The sequence below is a fragment of the Cryptomeria japonica genome, chromosome 5 (assembly GCF_030272615.1).
Source record: "Cryptomeria japonica chromosome 5, Sugi_1.0, whole genome shotgun sequence".
In the NCBI taxonomy this organism is placed as follows: Eukaryota; Viridiplantae; Streptophyta; class Pinopsida; order Cupressales; family Cupressaceae; genus Cryptomeria; species Cryptomeria japonica.
This window is the reverse complement of record NC_081409.1, coordinates 106,010,032-106,029,605: the sequence shown is the minus strand read 5'-3', so window position 1 is coordinate 106,029,605 and position 19,574 is coordinate 106,010,032. Positions and strand designations below refer to the sequence as shown.

The 19,574-nt window shown below is 30.2% G+C and overlaps 1 non-coding gene across 1 annotated transcript; it reads left to right on the top strand.

The window, feature by feature from the left end:
* Nucleotides 1-11,985: 11,985 nt before the first annotated feature.
* Nucleotides 11,986-12,059, top strand: TRNAN-GUU (transfer RNA asparagine (anticodon GUU)). The gene has a single exon. It is a non-coding gene; the product is annotated as a tRNA-Asn (tRNA).
* Nucleotides 12,060-19,574: the final 7,515 nt, after the last annotated feature.

Below are 19,574 nucleotides of genomic sequence, written 5' to 3'. Positions count from 1 at the left end.
TGAATCCTGATAGCGATATCATTCTTTGATCTTTACAAAATTCCATAAAGTATAAACACATATGAACATAAAATAAATAATATACCATAAGGTGAATGTGAAAAATCTCTTTTGAGAGAAAAACTCCACACTCTAAAGTAACCAAATATATTATGGAGTAAAGCAATGGATATACACTTGTAGAGCAAGCCTTTGTAGGAGTATCAACAACATACAAATCCAAAATAAGTCCAGCAACATAATGGTACTTGCAAATGAACCATACAAATCACAACTCCAAGTACCAATAGATAGATGAAGCACTATGGACCCCCTAATTGAGTTGCAACAATGGATTAGATGCAATGAACAAACCCAAAGACTAAAATAAAAAGCAACACTCAAATAAAGCAACGTTGGAGATAAGAAAGTGTGCAAAAAATAAACTTAAAGCAATGTACTTCTATTGTTGTGTGGATTGCTCCAATGATGCAAAATGGTGTTGGTATGTGGATGATATTTGTTTATTAGCTACCTATTTTGATAGCATGTAGGTAGCATATAGATAATTGACTCTCAAAATTGTAACATAAAGATTGTTTGAGATTAGATGGTGAAATGAGAGGGGCAAACCGCTCTTAAATAAACTCTCCATGAGTGGAAGGGAAGGCTAATATTAGAAGATGGATTAAGGGCTAAGATCGATTGCATGATCAAGTGTTTATCCTTTGGACAAGTGTCCAAAAGGAGGTGCAAGGTAAAATGAGGTGAGAAAAAGTGTTCATAGGGAATAAGAGAGGAGACATGTGTCTCCTCTCACATGTGTGAAAGATTGGAGGGTGAGGATTTAATTTAATTTTAAATGGGATGGTGGGAATAAAATAGTCAAAGAGTTTTGTTCATTAGCGATTAATTAAAAATTACAAATGTTAAAGAAAAGATAGTTAGCCTAATCAATTAATTAAGAAAATACTAATTGATTGATTACTGGAGGAATAAAAAGATTATTTTACTAAAAGGTGCAAAATATTAAATTGGAGGAAAATGTTAGGGAATGAATTAGCCTAATCAATTAATTAATAAAGTATTAATTAATTGATTAGTAGGAAGGGATGGAAGCTAAGGTTAATTGAGTAATTTGATTCTTAATTAACCTTGGGAGAATAAAAGGAAAATAATTAGTGGATGGAGAATGGCTAATTATGATAAATTAGTAAGTGAATTAGGGGTTTCCACAAGTATAAACTAGAAACCATGAATGGTTAGAAAAAAAACTACTTGCAAACTCATAAGAGGTATGGCACACAAATGTATGGGTTCAAATCACATAACACCCCTCCTTGATCTTGCTCTTCCAAATTATTTTTGGCATTATCTATCATATTCAACCACCCAAACTTGGGCACACCAATTTTTCCTCATTCGAACATTCAAAAGATCCTCCATGACAAGTGTCCACACATGCCATAATGCTAGTCAAGATTCTAATCTAAGCTCTCTCTTACATGATCTTGTGTGTCAAAGAATTTGTTATATGTAATTCCCTTCATGATGACCTCACACATACCACAAGATGCTAACTCGTGAATAAACCATGTCATTTCAAAGTGGGATGCCTACCTCCTCATGTGAGGCCAAAATACCACTAAAGAAAATTTAATCATCCTCCAAATAGGACACCAAAACTCCCACAAGAAGATAAAATCACTTGGAGAAGACAAAATAACAAATGCATAATAACATATTAAAACTAGACATTAGGAATGCAAGGTTGAGACACCTTTCCCAACATCCTCCCACTTATCAAAGATTTTGCAAGAGTGAATGGAAACCAACCAAAACTAAATCTAACTATTAGTGACTAAGAGGCCTATAGACTCACTACATCACTTTAACTTTTTTTGTGTTCACATTATTTGTCAAAGAATCGCCAACATTCATCAAAGTTTCAACTTTATATAGCATCCCCCTCCCATCCTCTACCATGTCACAAACCAAATGGTATGAGAAATCAATATATTTTTTTGGCTAACATAGAAAGTTAGGTTCTTTGCTAGACATGTGGCATCAATCGCATTGAACTAAAATAGTCCCTACATCTAGCACAAAATCAGCACATAATATCTTAAGCCAAATGCATTCTTTACAAGCATGAGTGATATACATATACTCTACTTTTATAGTTGGCAAAGTGAGCTCACAGCCTATTGCTTACTCATCCAAATAATGGCACTACCAAATATTATAGCTCATTTTTTGAATAATTATTGAAGACATATTTCAATTATTTTAATGATGGTAATTAGATAATGTTATGAAATGACATAATTTTATTTTATATGTTTCAAATTTATAAATGACTGTAAGGTGATGATTGTTCATCCATGCACTCATTTGAATGCAAAATTTAAACATTGAATATTATTATTAAAAAATAATGGATAGATAAATGACACATGAATTAATTTAAATGGATAATGAGACCGCATGTTTTATATAACGATGTTGTTGATTTATAAAATATGGCCATCTATTTGATATATAAATGTGTTTATATTTGATTGGAATATATACCTTAATGTTGTAATAAGGTGAACATGAGGTAAAGTACAGTTGTTCCTCTTGATCAAGGAGGGAGAGCATCGTCGAGGAGAGGATAGAAAATTGAACGGAGTTAGTGCTATGTACCATGTGTTGATAATGTTGAAATTTACTTATGTAAGTTGTCATTGATGTCAAATTTGGTGATTCGGATTGGTTTGAATTGATGTGTGAGATGTTTTATATGCTGAGTTGCAGATAGGTATGAGTACTACAAATTGCAGATCCTTGTTGTTGTTGTTGTTGTTGCTATTTCTGTTGCTCCAGAATCATGAGGACATGAGTGTATGGATGTGAGAATTTTTAGTGTTGGTTGTGTCATTTGGTCTTGTGCTCTGGAAGCTGTTCTCTGGATGTCATGCTTCAGTTGTATATTAGGATATGCTATGATGAGTGGATTCTTATGCTCTGGCGTCCTCTAGTTTCTTTGATTTCTGGTAACATTCATTTGGTGGTTCATTTTTCACGTCTTGAATCGTGTAATGCTGACTTGGATTGTGATTATTGTACCCCATAATTTTTTATCTTAGCTATGATCTGGTTGTTCCAGTAATTGTGGCATTTTGGTAGTGTGTTGTTTTTGGTACCTCGAGGATGTGTTATTTTTTGGATTGGCGGACTTTGAAGACTTGTATTGGTATTTTGCTCTGGTGATTGTAGTGTGTATCATAATCGCTAAAATATTCTTTTGTAAAGTATCTCAGAGGCTGACTTGATGTATATTTCCAAAAGTGACACGCACACACACACACACACACACACACACACACACACACACACAAGATTTATTTAGGATGTGTGTATGTGCATATGTGTGAAAGAATAAGATTGAGTATGTTGTGAAGAAGTAAATGAGCATGAACGAAGAATAGAAGTGGTAAGCAACAGAGGTAAAGTGTTAGTTTGGTATGAGAAGATTGGTGCAGTAAGTTGGTGAAGTGTTTTGCAGAGGTTCTTAACTAGATCTGTTGCAAAGAGTCAGTGTATTGCAGTGAGTTGAAGAGTTTTCCAGAGGTTTTTAACCAAATCCGTTGCAAGCAGTTAGTATATTATCAGAGCTTTAACTGGAACTAATTTCATGCATGTGTAGATGAGATTTTCACAGTTCACTCCTTTTTGCAGTAAGTCGATTGTATCTGAGCGGTAAGCTCTACGAGCAGTGAGCTTTTTTTGTAACCTTATATAATTAGTTATATTATCTTGAGAGTTAACCCTCTTTGTGTTTTTTCCCTTATTGAGTTTTCCACATCTAAATATTACATCCTTTGGTTAGTCATGTATAACATTAATTCAAATATGTTCTAATCATGTCGCCTTATATAAGTGTATTGGTCTAGAGTTACATAGATGGAAAAATTATTGTTGTCACCTCAATGACAAATAGATTTGACCAAATATTAATCTTATTTTTCAATTACTTAGTATCGAATAAATATTAAAATATATCTATCATATGTTTAGAAGTCTTATGTTTTGTTATGAAATTGACTAACTAAAAAAAATTGGTTCCAAAAAAAATATAATTTTTTATTTTAAAATATATAAAAAATAATGAAACAAAAACAAAAATACATCCTTTGATAAAAAAAATAATAAAATAATAAAAGAGGTGCCATGAGAAAATAGGAAGATTTTAATTCTAGTGGAAAGGGGAGTTAAATTATAGTGTAGTGGCTCAAAACTACCACCACTCTCCCTTAATATCTTTGGCCACTCTAATGAGTTGGAGTGGGTGGAAATGGGAGTCAATTTACATGTGGAGTTGTGGCAAAGGAAGAGAAAAGGAAGAGGGTGTGGAACTAATAAGAAAAGAAGAGTGTAGGGGGAGAGACAAGACCTTTAATTTTTATTTGTTTGGTAGGAGAAGGGGCATGAGTAGCATAGAAGATGAGTCGATAAGAGGAATGAAATAATAGGAGAATGTTATAAGTCAATAAATAAAATTAAAATCCTTATTCTTCTTTAGAAACTTTGTGATAATAACTACTTAATTCATCATGTGTTTGAAAATATATTCATGTGTTTAAAATACAAAAACCATAATGCCCCTTCAAACATTTTCTTTCAATAAGAAACTTTTTTACTCGTAGAGGTTCTTAGAATTATACTAGATTTTTTTCCTTAAAATTTTCAGGTTAAAAAGTCTTTTTTTAAGGAACTTTTTTTATACATATATCTATATATGTATATTGAATTTGTATATATGCATGTATATGTATAAAAATTGTATTTCATATAATTCTTGAAAAAAAAATTAGACAATATTAATACCCTTGTTAGTAGCAATGTATGGTTGCATTGGAAATACATTTATTAGCGATAATTTATAGCTATATTAGAAATGTTAGGCTTATATAGATGTATTCATATAATATGTGATACTATTGTGTAATGAAATGAGTATCGAGTCAATACAAACTTGGCCATATAAAAATATGATATTGTTGTGTATACAATGAGTATTGGGTCGATACTAATGAGGTTGAATAGAGAGTTTTTTATTGCATCTAAATAGAATATGACATTGGTCAACTTGGATCATTAAGTGGTTGACTATAATAACTCTTTAAAATAGTAGTCAAGAATGAATCCCTAATCGCCATATAAAATGAATAGTAGTAACATGTTTAATAAGATTTAAATTACTTTTTATAGCTAATAATGTACCCTAGTTTTATAGCACCTACAAACACAAACAAAAATATTATCAAAATCTATTTCACAATGATCATCATTAGTATATATACTTCAAATGAGAATTTGATAAATAACCATTGTATCATATTACAGAGAGACAACACTTGAATTATTAAATTCTTATGCAAAAATTAGGTGGAAAATACAGGTTGGAAAATAAAACTAAACCATTGTTTGTACTTTATCAAATGCTTAAGCAACAATAGATTAACTAATAATGGAATTCATATTCATAAGTACGAATGAGTTGAATATCTAGCAAATTCTCAAAGAATTTACAAGTTAGTAGGTCTATTTTTTAGATAATAGAGGGTAGAACTTCTATATGTTGATATAGATAACTTTATGTAAGTCAATATGAGATGCTGTTATTTATATAAAACCTTTCCTTGAAGAGAACTTAAAAACAACAACTAGATATAGCTTACACCACTAATTAATTTAATGTGAATTATTTTAGTTATAAATATAAATACATATGTGTGTATTGATTGGACATTAGGTACACACCTATATTTATATATAATATGAATATTTATTTTGTGTAACTTTATGAAGTATAAAACAATCAGCATGTTTACAGAAAAGACTTAAAATTAACTAAGTTGAAATATGTTTGGTCTTTAAAATGTGGCTTATTCTCAATTTATGGATTATCTTTTGCTTCCATTTTTCATTATCACTCAAGTTACTAAGCTTTTGTGTGAATTAAATAGTGTTATCTTGATTATGGCAAGTCAAGATACGACTCATGGATATATGACCCATATGTTTATTTAAGGAAGTGTTTATGCTATAAAGTTCTTTGGCCAAAATGATGCATAAGTTGTGTGCATGCCAATCCACGACACCTAATAAGTTGCATGATAAATAGATATCATACTTAGGTATAAGATATCTATGGTTGTGTGATAGGTTGTAAGAAAAATGTTTGATACATCACACTCAATTATCGATTAAAATGGTACATTCATAGATCTCTTTATCTAGTACACTCATAAAGAGTAGGGCCACTTCTAGTTGAAAAGTGTGCAATGATTTGTCGATCTATGGATGGAGATAAAGAACTTGAATGATGTTCTCCCTCCACATGGTAGCTTAAAATGTCACGACCTTATTACTCATAATACCCTGTATATTGAGATAATGATCTTTCTATTTGTATATTGTTATATATCATACTTGCATATAAATGGAAAAATAATTAAGTTATTTTATAAAATGAAAATGTGTGACTATGTTTACTTTGAGCATAAATATAGTTGATATAATAATAAAAAATAGTGTACTTTAGTCCTAATGTGAAATGAAATGACTCCTAAGAATATTACTAATATTGTTGGCCTTGAACAATGAACAAATAGCTGGGCATGACACCTCAACTCGGAGATATGGTATCCTTAACGAGTAGCCATCAGATTTCATCACTAAAGCTCATTTATCTTATCAAACCTAGAGATGTATGAGTTGAAATGGGACAAAACTATTTGTGCACTAAGAGCTTTAAGGAATTATGCTATCCTAACTTTAAACAACTAAAGTGTTGAAATGAACATTGCAAGGAAAGTACTCCTAATGTTTATTGACTGTATTCTACTCCAACTAAAACTGGTTTTGAAATAATAATCCTTTTAACTAACAAGAACAACTATGTTGCTCTGCTTCACCTACAAGAATAGTCATAAAGCTACACTTATGTGACCGCGCGAACAATCAACTACTAAAACTATCAGAAACAAAATGAAAGTAACTGGAAAGTAAATGTACAGAAAGAAAATACACAGAATCCTCACCAAGTGGGCCCCCTTGGATGAGTCCTCTTAACTGTTAATTATAATCTCAAATACTACACTCACATAATCATATCACCCTTCATGTTGATAACAAAGAGATCTAAATTGTATCTTTATTCAAATGCTTGAACAACAAGTAAAAAATTACATGATTTCTCTAACCAGTTCTTTAAGAGAGACTGGGAGAATTTATAGAAAACAAAGACTTAACTTTCTAACTACAACAACCGCTCCACTCCTAACATTTAGGAGGAGGGCTTTTATTGAAAATATGAAATAACTAGAATTTAGTTATAGGCTGACATAGAGTAGGACTTTGTTTCTGCATTATTTCATCTAAATCCTTCTCCTATATCTACTCTTTTAACAAACATAGCAAATTAATGAGAAGGTAACTGCCTTATAAACTAAGGAGTCTCTAAATGGTGATAATAGTTGGTTGGCCGTGTATAATAGTTTTAACTCCTTCTTGCTTCGATGTCCATGACCCCTTCAAAATTTCATCCAACCATTTGCACAATCATGTCTATTTTCATACTCACATCTCATCATCCCACACTCATATCTTAAATCCATCTTGCATAATCCCACATCATGGAGCATAATCGAACATTCGCAATGTCATCGAGCACACATCCGATCGGAGAACAATCAAATCAAAGGGACATTGGTTTGCGTTTACTTGTGGTTATTTGATGTTTCCAATTTCCTTTTTAACAACATTCTCGATCTTGAGGTGTTGGAATGAATTCCATGTTAGCTTAGATTGTTTAATTTAGATTTTCAATCATTTGCATTTGCGCACACTTTCATACACACAAGGTGAAATTATCGACATGTCGAATTTCCAAAAATTCCAAAGACGTCAATTTTTTGATAATGATTAGATTTAATAAATTTGAAGGGGATTTTAAACATGTGATTTGATGATAATTTTTCTCATGACATGGACATATAAATTTTGCAATTATTTTAGAATTTTAAAATTAAAATTATTTATATTATAAATTATAAACATATGGGACCATAAATTTATTGCAATATATTAGAAATTTACTTCTACACATATGGGACCATAAAACTTATCGATGGAATACTATACCACCCTATGACATTAGGCGGGCTAAAAATTTGGAAATTTTTTTATGTAAAAATGTCCACTCTAGAATCTTAGACAAAGCATCCATCTCTACCCTATCTCTCTCATATCAAAGTAATTGAAAATTTTGTGAATGATAATCTCACAATAAATTTTTCTCAAAAATCATAGTGACCTAATTCATAGTTGTTACAAGGAGGTTGGTCAAAGACCATCAATAGCGTATTGCAAAAATTATTTTTAGTATCATTATGGTTATACAAATGAATAAGGAATCTCTTTGAATTCATAACAATGAGTATATTTGTATTGGGATCGATAAAAAGAGCATAAATTTGACTTTTTCTTATCTCTTTTTGTTTCACTTTATTGTAGGATAACTTTATTGTCTAAAATTAGTGATATGAGTCTCTATGAGTTTTTTATTGATGGATTAGACTCATCATTGAGTCAACTTCATCATTGCTTTAAATGATGAAGCAAAAGAGGCTGGTGGGGGTTTCCTATGGATGCATTCAATGTTAAAATTAATTTTGTACATTAAAATTTATTTTGTTGTAAATAAATTAGTAAATCCCTTTAACTTTATCTAGCGTTTGCAAAAAAATATTAGAGGAGATTCGATTGATGTTGTGCTCCCTTAGGTATTTATTTATCGAAATTAGGTTTCGGGTTAGGGTTTAGAGGAACTTGTAAAATGCAACAAATAAGAAATGTATTCTAAAATATTAAAATATATGAAAATACAAACAAGATTTGATTAAAAAATTAAAATATTGTCTACTTACCTCTTCTATGACACATTGGAAAAAAATGGAGCAAGGTTTGTATATGTTATCAAATATCCAAAATACGCTCTAGTTTTATTCAATTTGATGAACTCAGTTGTGACTCTTTCCTTGGTTGAGCCCTTTTTTTTGGTTTGTAACTCATGTCATACTAGTATATCTATATTTAAAAAATATAGGTAAATTATCTGAGAGATATCTTATAATAGAAGGAATCTGACGATTGCAACAATATTTGTAGTATACAAAAGTCTAAAAAATATGGATAATAATAGAGTTGCTTAAGTATGTACCGGCGTAATCTAAGACAACAGCATGAACATGGAATTTAGAATCGTTAGATACTCACAATGCCAAGCCCACTCCTCCACTAACCTCTCAATGCTACTTGATTTTATTGATTGTTCTCATTTAAATATTATGGCACTCTTCCACTATCATTTGAATGTAACGGTTTCATATAGTTGGAGACAAGTGGTGAGGGTTCTATTTTGTTTGGAGTAATAAAATAACACCTCCACAAAAACCAAACGGTGGTATATTTCATGCATTTACCCGTCATTTGCATGTCAAATTATTTTAAAATTGATTTTTTTGTTTACGGACTTTTTGATGTCATTGTAGATGCATCTCAGCATAATAATGTGTTCAATTATAAATAAAGTGCATGTTATATAACACAATATTGTTATGTAGTGCACTCACATTATATAACATATGCACATTATATAGCATGCTCGTGTTATATAATATGTGCATATTATATAACATTCAACCATGTTATATTGCCCACTCTTTTTATGTGTATATAACATAATGTGATCACATTTTTCTTGAAATAATTGATTTGTCCAATTTTTATCCCCTAACTAGGCGCACTCAACAAATAGTCAATGTAGTCAAGACAAACAAACTCCAAAATAAAAGGCTCACTTTTTAGTATTACATATTATGCCTAGGATCTACATTTACACTTTCCTTATTATAATCTTTATATCACTATCCAATTGCATAGTTTATTAAAACTCATTGACCCATTTTTATTATTGTTTCACATGAATCCATCTCTCATGAGAATGAATGGTTTGATTAGCACTCATTTCATTTGGGTGATGCTCATTAATGTATTGAGACTTCTTGAGAGTTCACCCATCCTAGTAGTACTCTGGTCCTCAAGTTTGTTAACCATGGAATTTCCTTAAAGATCAAGACCACCCAACTTTATATCTTATTTGTAAATCCTTCAATAAGTGCTTTTCCTTGTGAACCATTTGTTATAGATCCCCTGTAGCTCATTCATTGATAAGTAGGAGGCATTTTGTACAATGTATCAATTTTGATATTTTTATCAAGATTCAATTACATACAATTTTAACCAAACTCATCAATCCATATTTCATGAGTAGTGGTTCGCTTCATGAAAAATTATCACTCACTGCATCTAGGTAATGCTTATAAAGGTGAAGCATCGGACTTTTATGGAAGTCTACTCATCCTAATACTACTAGGTAATAAAACAACATGTATAATATAAGAATACAATAGGAAATATGATACAAATAATTGACAATAATATGTCACTTCAAGGGGGAAACCTCCTAAACCGCTTTGAGCAAATAACTTTAATAGTCTTTAATAAGAACAAAATGCTCAACATGATTATTACCTTATATTTATATCAAGCATGCATTGGATGCAACCATGATTTACTTAACTACCTATATAAGACTATATTGGTTGTTATTAATTTAGTTAAGAGATTAGTTGGTCATAAATTGATTACTCATAACCTTACGCATAGGATAGGATTAAGGGCATAAAATGCCCCCTCCTTACACAAGCATTATCCTCAATGTTGACCAATTGCACATGCTTTTGTATAAATTTCCATCTTCCCATTTGGTAACTTTAATAGAAAAATACTTCCAAATGAGGTAATCTGTGATTGTCACAATTCTAAGCTTCTTCATGCACGTTTATAAAATTAACGTAGGTTCTGAGATGGGGTCTTCCCTTAACGTCTAGCTTGGGTAGCTCTAATTGTGTTAATATTTTATGCTAATCCACTTGTCTCCTCTTTCTATTATGTATATTTTCCTTGTTCCCCTTGAGTCTAAATGATACATTTTGCTAGCGTTGAATTCATTCTTCTACTTGAAGTGTCATAAATTGTACATCTTTATTAGTGCGTCCAATTTCACACTCTCCTAGCACTCATTTTAGTATTTCCCATTCCTCTACTTCTATAATCTTTGGGTGCACCCTCAAGGAAGAGGTGGTGGATGGTGGGTAGTGCCCTATTACAAGTTGAATGACATGATCATGATCTACTTTTGGAAGAAATCTTGGTAGCAAATCCCCAACAACTACTAAGTTCACATTTAACTACTTGTAGATTTACTAATGTAGAAACATTTGACTCTTATCCTTCCTTTTGTATATCTTTTGTTGGAAATAGTTTTTGAGATCTCATATGAGTGTTACCAATTAAAGTATTTAGGCGATGATCCATTTTTTATATCTAAGTCAACACAGAAAACATCTTGGATATTATAAGACATATCTTTTTCCCAAATCTTATGATGTGAAATTGTTCCCTTATATTCCATACAACTCACAAAGGACCCATTTATCTTTGGTAATGCATTGATTTCTCCTCCAATGACTATCTTCTCCTCCTTCAATAAAAAGATATCATCCTTAAACTTGAATTTTTCTTTCATTATAGATTCAATATTTTTTAATCCTATCTTAATAATCTCCTAAGAGATTTTTTTTAAACATTAATTCTTGAAGTAAAATAATTTATTTAGTATCACTACATTTACTATAATATATGGCATTTTATTTTAAAACAAATTGACTTTGGATTAGGCTCAACTCTAAGTAGTTTTATATGGGTGGCCTAAGGAATTTCAATTAATATTATTGAAAATCCGGGGAATGAAACCTCAGTCATTTAAATTCCATATAAACTTGAAACCTTTGAAATACCATCTAAAATCTATTAACGCATATCAACGTCAAAGCTGGAATAGCTCAGTTGGTTAGAGCGTGTGGCTGTTAACCACAAGGTCGGAGGTTCAAGCCCTCCTTCTAGCGATGACGATGAATATGTTTTAAATATTTTGTATTTTAAAATTATAAATAAATATTTAAATGAGTTGATGTCTGTTTAAAAATTAATTTTTAATTATAAATTGTAATTTAATGAATTAATGTTTATTAGAAAATTTATTTTTAAATTTTAAATTGTATATTACTTTAAATGAATTGGTGTTGCTTGTAAGATGTGTCTTAAATTTTAAAATTGTATATTGGTTTAAATAAATTGATGTTGGTGTAATAATGATTATTAGATGTAAGATATTTTTATTTTTATTTTATTTTAAGATTATAAATTGTAGTTTAAATGAGTTAATGTTTGTTAGAAATTTTATTTTTTAATTATAAATGGTTTAAATGAAGTATTGTTTATTAGAAGATTTATTTTTAAAATATAAATTGTATATTAGTTTAAATGAATTGATGTAGGTTGGAAGATTTATTTTCAAACTTCAAATTATATATTAGTTTGTTAGAAGATTCTTTTTAAAATTTCAAATTGTACATAAATAAGCTTAAAAGAATTGGGGTTGGTTGAAGATATAAGTTTAAATGAATAGGTGTTGGTTGGAAGATTTATTTTCAAATTTTAAATTATGTATTAATTTAAATGAATTTATATTGGTTGAAAGATTTATATTTATATTTTAAATTATATATATGCAAATAAATTGATAGTGGTTGAAAGATTATATTTAATTTAAACTAGTATATTAATTTAAATAAATTGATGTTGGTTGAAATATTTATATTTAATTTTAAATAATATGTTAATTTAAATAAATTAATGTTAGTTGGGAGATTTATTTTTTGAATATTTTCTTCTAGGTTAGATCATGTAGATTTTGGTTGACAAAGTTTCCTATCAAACTCTATGATCCATCATTAGGCAGATAGCAAGAAAACACGATTGTTCAAAAAAACTTCGAAGAAAATAATATAAGCATTCAAATAAGATGTTAAAATGTCATGTGGGTAATTCTTATAAGTTTTTTTCCTATGTAATCAAAGTCTCTAAGATTGTTTGAAGTAATAAGGTTAGTTTATTTTTTATTATTTTGTAAATAGGTGTATTATTAGTTGTAATCAATATTTACTGTTATTTTTTTGTATATTTAAATATGAATATATATAGTGTTTGTATTCTTGTTATTTATGATAAGATCTTTTAAGACTCGCATGTTATATTTTGTACAATAGCGTAAAGATGGAAAAGAGGAGGCTAGAGGCATTGGAGGCTAGGGAAATTTTTTCATCTCAAGCTAGCTTCTTGCTCAAAGATGGTATCTTATATGGGAAGCACCAATCTTTTTCATTTATATATTTTATCACTTAGTGACAATGATGAAGAATTCATATATTAAGAAGCTTATTTCTTGAAGACAAGAAGATAATTAGTTTAGATGAAACTCATCATTGATTTTTATTCAAATAGTTTAGGAGTCTATAATCTTGAGAATTTTATCCCTTTGAGGGTCACAAGACAACTTAATGAAGTTGTAACTCAACATGAAGGGTTGTCTTATAATTTGGAAGTTTGAGAGCAAAATCTAGGGGCCTGGGAATTTAACTCAAGAGCTATACTTTTATGCGACTTACAAGGCAACTTAATGGAATTCTAACTTGGTCCAAGAACTATTTTCAAAGGAAGCTTCTAAAGAATATGTACGAGTTTTTGGTCAATATGTTTTGTTGTTTGTTTAATTTTTTGTAATATAAATATTAGGAGGGGATGTTAGAAAGTAAGCTCTCTTTTTTTAATGAAGTCACCTTACTAACTAAGCAATGTTAGTTTTGTGTTAGTTGATTTAGGATTAGTTTCTTATAATATTTTTTATATACTAAAGTTGTAGTTGCATACTTAAACTTAGGGTTGTTATGATTGTACATCTCATATAAGGTAAACAAAAATTAATATTTAAAAATAATATAATATTATTATTTTGTGGAATGTTAAATTAGTTTAGATTGAGTTAAGTTTGATTTAACTAAAGGGGGGGTGTGCACAAAGATGGGAGGTCAAAAAAGGGCCAAACTTTTTTTGGGTCTAAATAGCATATAACGTGAGTGCACTATAATGCGCTTGTATTTTGAGTCATAAAAGCAAAATAAATGGGTCGTCTAAGTCCATTATAATGCGAGCATGTTATAACATACTCACGTCATTTTTCTTTGGAAATCAGACCAACTATTAGGGTTGAATTTGTCTTGGGCAACCAATCCAAAGGGTTCGGCTTGCATGTCAACATCCAAAGACATGTTTTCTTCAAAATATAAAAAATAACTAAATGTTGAGTGTGCTCTCCATTACATTTGCACATTTTTATGGTAATTTAAAACCACGATGATTTATAGCTCTAAATTACCTTTCTAACCATTTTTTTTTTAAATCCAAAAAATTAAGGTGTACTACAATTTCTTTCTAACCACAACTGCCATATAATAAAAGAGGAGCCAATATCCCAAACTATACTGAAAAAATAAGTCTTAGTTGGGGGTCTTTAAAGACTATTCCAGAACTTAATCAGAGAACTAGCATGAACACAAGCATACTTCCAAGCTCTCCCACCAAAAATTCTAAATTTTCTTAGTGAAAGAACACTAAAATAAAATAAGAAATGTACTCTCCTCATTCTTGTTTATATACAAAAGGCCCCTTAAAATCCTTGTTTTTCGAAGATACTCCCAAGTGAGAGACCTATTTTGCACAACTAGCCACAAGAAAAAATTACACATGGGCCTTGCAAACCTATTCCAGACCAACTTCCACCAAGAAATATTTGCCTTCCCATATGTAAATCTATCAAACTCTATGTATACTAAAGCCACTAAAAATTGACCCTTCAAATCTGGGCCCCCATCAAGAACATCCTTTCCTTTTAGTGAATTAAACATTCTTCCAACCAACATTATAGCAAGTTCCTCTTGAGAATCTACTAATCCAATAGGAGGCCATTCATATGTCTCTTTCCATCCAGTCACTTCCCCTTGTCCCAAATACAAGGTAACTCTTTAAAATCCTCAACCTTACGCCAACCTACTTGAAAACTATCACATAAAGATTGCAAATGTGGAAATTGTGATATAATAGGAGGGTGACCATCCCAAGAATCATGCTAGAATAGAGCTTCAACACCTTTATTGCATATTCAAAAAATCCTTTTCTTAACTAACTGTGCTCCCTTCCTTAAAGTGTTCCAAATCATAGAACCTTTACCAACAATTTATTGAACTGGGGAACATCCCTGCTATCCACTCCCCCTAAATAATTTATATTAAGAATTTTTGGCCCAGACCTGATCTTGATTATGCACCATCCCCAAAAGAGCTTAGTAGCCAAAACATGACCATTCATGCCCTCAAGATGCAAACCAAGACCTCCATCCTAAATTGACCTACAAATGAAATCCCACTTAACAAAACTCCACTTTGTAGAATGAAAATTATCTCTAATATCTTCCAAGTTCAATGCAAACAATGAACCATTTAACTTTTACATCCACAACAATAATAAATACCTACACATCATCCACTTAGTGTCTTGACTCGAGATGACCTTGAGAAGTAATGTGTGCAAATATTTAATAAATCTAACATGAAAGGCTTTATCTTCTTGTTTGTCTTTCTTTCAATTTTTTATGTTTTTCTCTAGCTCCTTGCCTTTCATTTTTTGGTGGTTCTTATCACCCCTCAAAATATATGGACTCTCTACTCTCTTAGGGTTCATGATGCCCCCATCATTCAAGATTAAAATAATGAACTAGATAAGCCTATTTAGATAACATATAGCATCAACCTCACTCAATTTATAAAAAAAATGCGTGAAAAATTTGTAATGAAGAATTTAATATCTCCTTTGACTCATTACACCTAAATTCTCCCTATAGTGAAAGATGAACAAATGATTTTTTAAGCCCTCACTCTTGGGTTGTGACTATTGTCCAAACCCACTTAAAATTCCCAAGTCGGTCCTCCCAAGATCATCATTTCAATATTAAGGTGGTATGTTAACATGGTTGTACTAAATTATGAAGGTTTAACTTATAACAAATAATTGCTAATACAAGTGTTAGGCTAGTAATTTAGCACTAAGGAGGATGTTGTACCCCAAAATCATAATTCTTCATCATAAAAGTGTAGCGTCATAAAATTGTGACCTTGCAATTTTCAATCACATTTGGGTCTTCAGATTGGTGAAACAAATCCCTAAGCCTGATTGGAGACCCGAGACATGCTCACACTGGCCGAAGCTTGCATTTCCTCGCACCCCTCACTCCTTGTTGTTGCTTCCTGTCCTGAATTAGGCTAGGATAGGGGCGTGGCGCCCCTCTCCCCCCTAGGACACACCCCTTTCCTTGCCCTATTTTGGGCCCCCTCTGCATTTATCCTTCATTGGGATTTGCATTTGGAAAGCGGGAAAAGTTTCCCTATGTCGGCCTATAATGAAAAATCAGTCAATTAACCCTAATTGATGAATATATAAGACACATTCTCCTTCCTATTTGCATAAGAAATAATAAGAGAACATATGTACATGAAGTGGAAATTGTGATCCTAAGCACATTCAAGCATTCAAGCATTCCTTTCAAGCATTGAGCATTCTCAAGTCTCCTTTGAAGGCTAGGTGTTGCATTCAAGTTAAGGATTCAACCATTGAAGTGGAGATCCCTTTTGACATTCAATTCTACATATCCTTCAAACAACTCTATCAACATTTCAATTGTATCCTCTCTTGAGGTCAATTCTATTTCAGTCATTTACTTTCATTACTTGCAAGTACTTTTCATCATTTGGTTAATTCCAAAACCGGGGTTTGACCTGAAGGCAAACCACCAATCCCAACAACATTTCCTCTTTTTTCTGTGTGTAGGTTGCAAATGCGCAGCTATATTTGCATATTCGGACTCCATTCTTAGAGGCAGAAAAACCATTTTCGACGCATGGATTTTTCAGAGGACCGTGTGCACTTTCAACACTGTCTCGACAACTTTCGCCCAAATTTAATGTGTGTGAGAGGTTGAAGAGAATATTTTGTGAAACTTTCACTCCTTTCTTTGAGGAGAGAAAAGCTTTCCTCTTGACTTCTCCATGTCCCTTTTTCACCGCATTACAAAAAAGTTACCTACACATGTTATCTTATGAAAGCCCTTATTTTTAGTAGTTGTTCAAAATCCAAATTTACAATTTATGATTTGTGCCCATAAATAATACATATACAACTATAATGAAATATTTCTATAAATAAAATAGTTATAAAAAAATTAATAATTGTTTACAAAAAATAGTGAAAGTCCTATATTGAAAAAAGAAAAAAAGGTCCAAAGTGAGTGGTTCAATGGTGAAGAAACCTATCATATATATAAGCCTTGTATGTTCCATTTGTTTTGTAAGCTCTATCCTTCCCATTAAACATTGGCTTGCTAATAATAAAAATCATTAAAAATTAAAAGTGATCACTTAGATATGATATTATTTTAAAAATTAAGGTTTGAAAACAAATGCATAAAAATCATAAATGAATCAACATTACAAATCATATTTCATGTTTTATTATTGGCATAAATAATAAAATTAAAAATTGAGATTATTTATATAGACAACTCCAATACATCATGAGGTAAAAAACTATTAAAAATGATATAAAGGAGTAGTGATTCACAAAGCATTAGTTATGATTTATGATGTATTATTTTATAAATTTGTAAATGCTAGGCTTCAACAGATCACTTAGTTTTGATCTCTTAAGTGTATTTACTTCTTTAAGATGCATTCCAATTTTTATAACTTCCCTTAATTTTTTCATCTCAAAATGGTCTTTTATTAAAATTATTGTCACCAGAATATAAATTTTATATGTGAAATGATGTGAATTTTCTATTGCTTTAGTTCTGATTGTTATCATAATTAATGTTTGACTAATAATTTTTATTATTTATATTAGAAAATTCATCTTATTTTGTCAATATAAAAACAACTGCATAACTACTCAATGTAGTAAACCCAATTGCTTAACTTTGGATATAGTCACTCTTTTGTCAATTGTATGATGCCACCATTTTTTCTTTGAGGTATGGATTTAAGTTGTTCTAACTCTACTCATTCTCAATATTTATGAATGTTTATGCAATCTACTTCATCATATAGACATTTACTTGTTTTCAAGTTGATATGGTGATAACAAGCTCTCCAAAAAAAACTATAGTGGTGAATATATAAAGAATACTTCTCTTATATAAGTGATAAATAATGATGTAATCAAACACATAGATACATATATATGTGAGATCTTTATCAAGGAGGTGAATCGTCACTTTATCTTGTTTACAATACATTCATAAATTGTAGGGATTCTTCATTTTTTAGCTCATTAGTGAATTTTATGTTCATAGATATGTAGTTGACATAAGAATACAATTCATTATTATTTTATTATGAAGTCATTTTATATTATTATATCAATCCACTTTTTTTGCCATCCTTTATAAAAGAAAAGATGCATTTTACAAACAATTTCATTTAAAAAAAAAATTGTGATAGAGAATAATTTATAATGATTCATTCTATTTATTTTTATAAATATTTTTATTATTTTATTTATTTTTTCACAAATAATACAAATATATCAATATTTATTGTTAAATTGTCATTATCATCAATACGATAAATGATCAAATTAAATTGAACAAAACTCAGTCATTAGAATATTTATTTTATTATATTTTAATACTTTATATTAACACTTTTATTATATTATTTTAAAAATAAATTAAAATTAAATAGAATATTTTTTACATAATTTGGAGTTGTCCATGTTTTAAAAGGGTTATTGATCATTACCCTGAGAGTCAATGCCATCATAATGGAGTCCCCCACATGTTTTGGGATTGTGGAATACAACCAAATTAATAATTTGAATTTTCAAATGTAAGTGTGGAAAAAAGAATTATGATAAATGTTTTTTTGTTCTCTTAGAATAATGATAAAATCATATTAATATATAACAAATTATAAGTGACTTGACTTAAAGCACTTTTTATGTCATGGAAGTGCTCATATATGAAAAAGGAAGAACAAAGAAGATTATTGTCTCTTTGCTGTTTTAAATATATTTACTATAATGAAGAATATAATTAAAGTTAACGTGGCTAGTGATGAAAATAATGTGACCCCATAAAAAACTAGCATTTCTAAAGTGAAGGGGAATGGGAATGTATTTGGTTTTAAAAGTAATATAATGTATTGTTTAATTTTTCACGGATGGGGACAAGTTGTTTCTTTTGACTTTATTAAATAAATATAAAAAAATTATAATTAATTTATATAGAATTTATTAAGGTCAAAATATAGATGATATATACTTGTGTTGGTAACTAATAGAGAAGAGTTTTAAAATTTTGTGAAGCATCTCAAAGTTTAATGTATGTGTATATAAATTGACAATAGATGTTGAGAAGAATGGGTAGTATATCTTTCGTCAACTCACTTTACAAAGTATTGATGTAGCTTTTCATA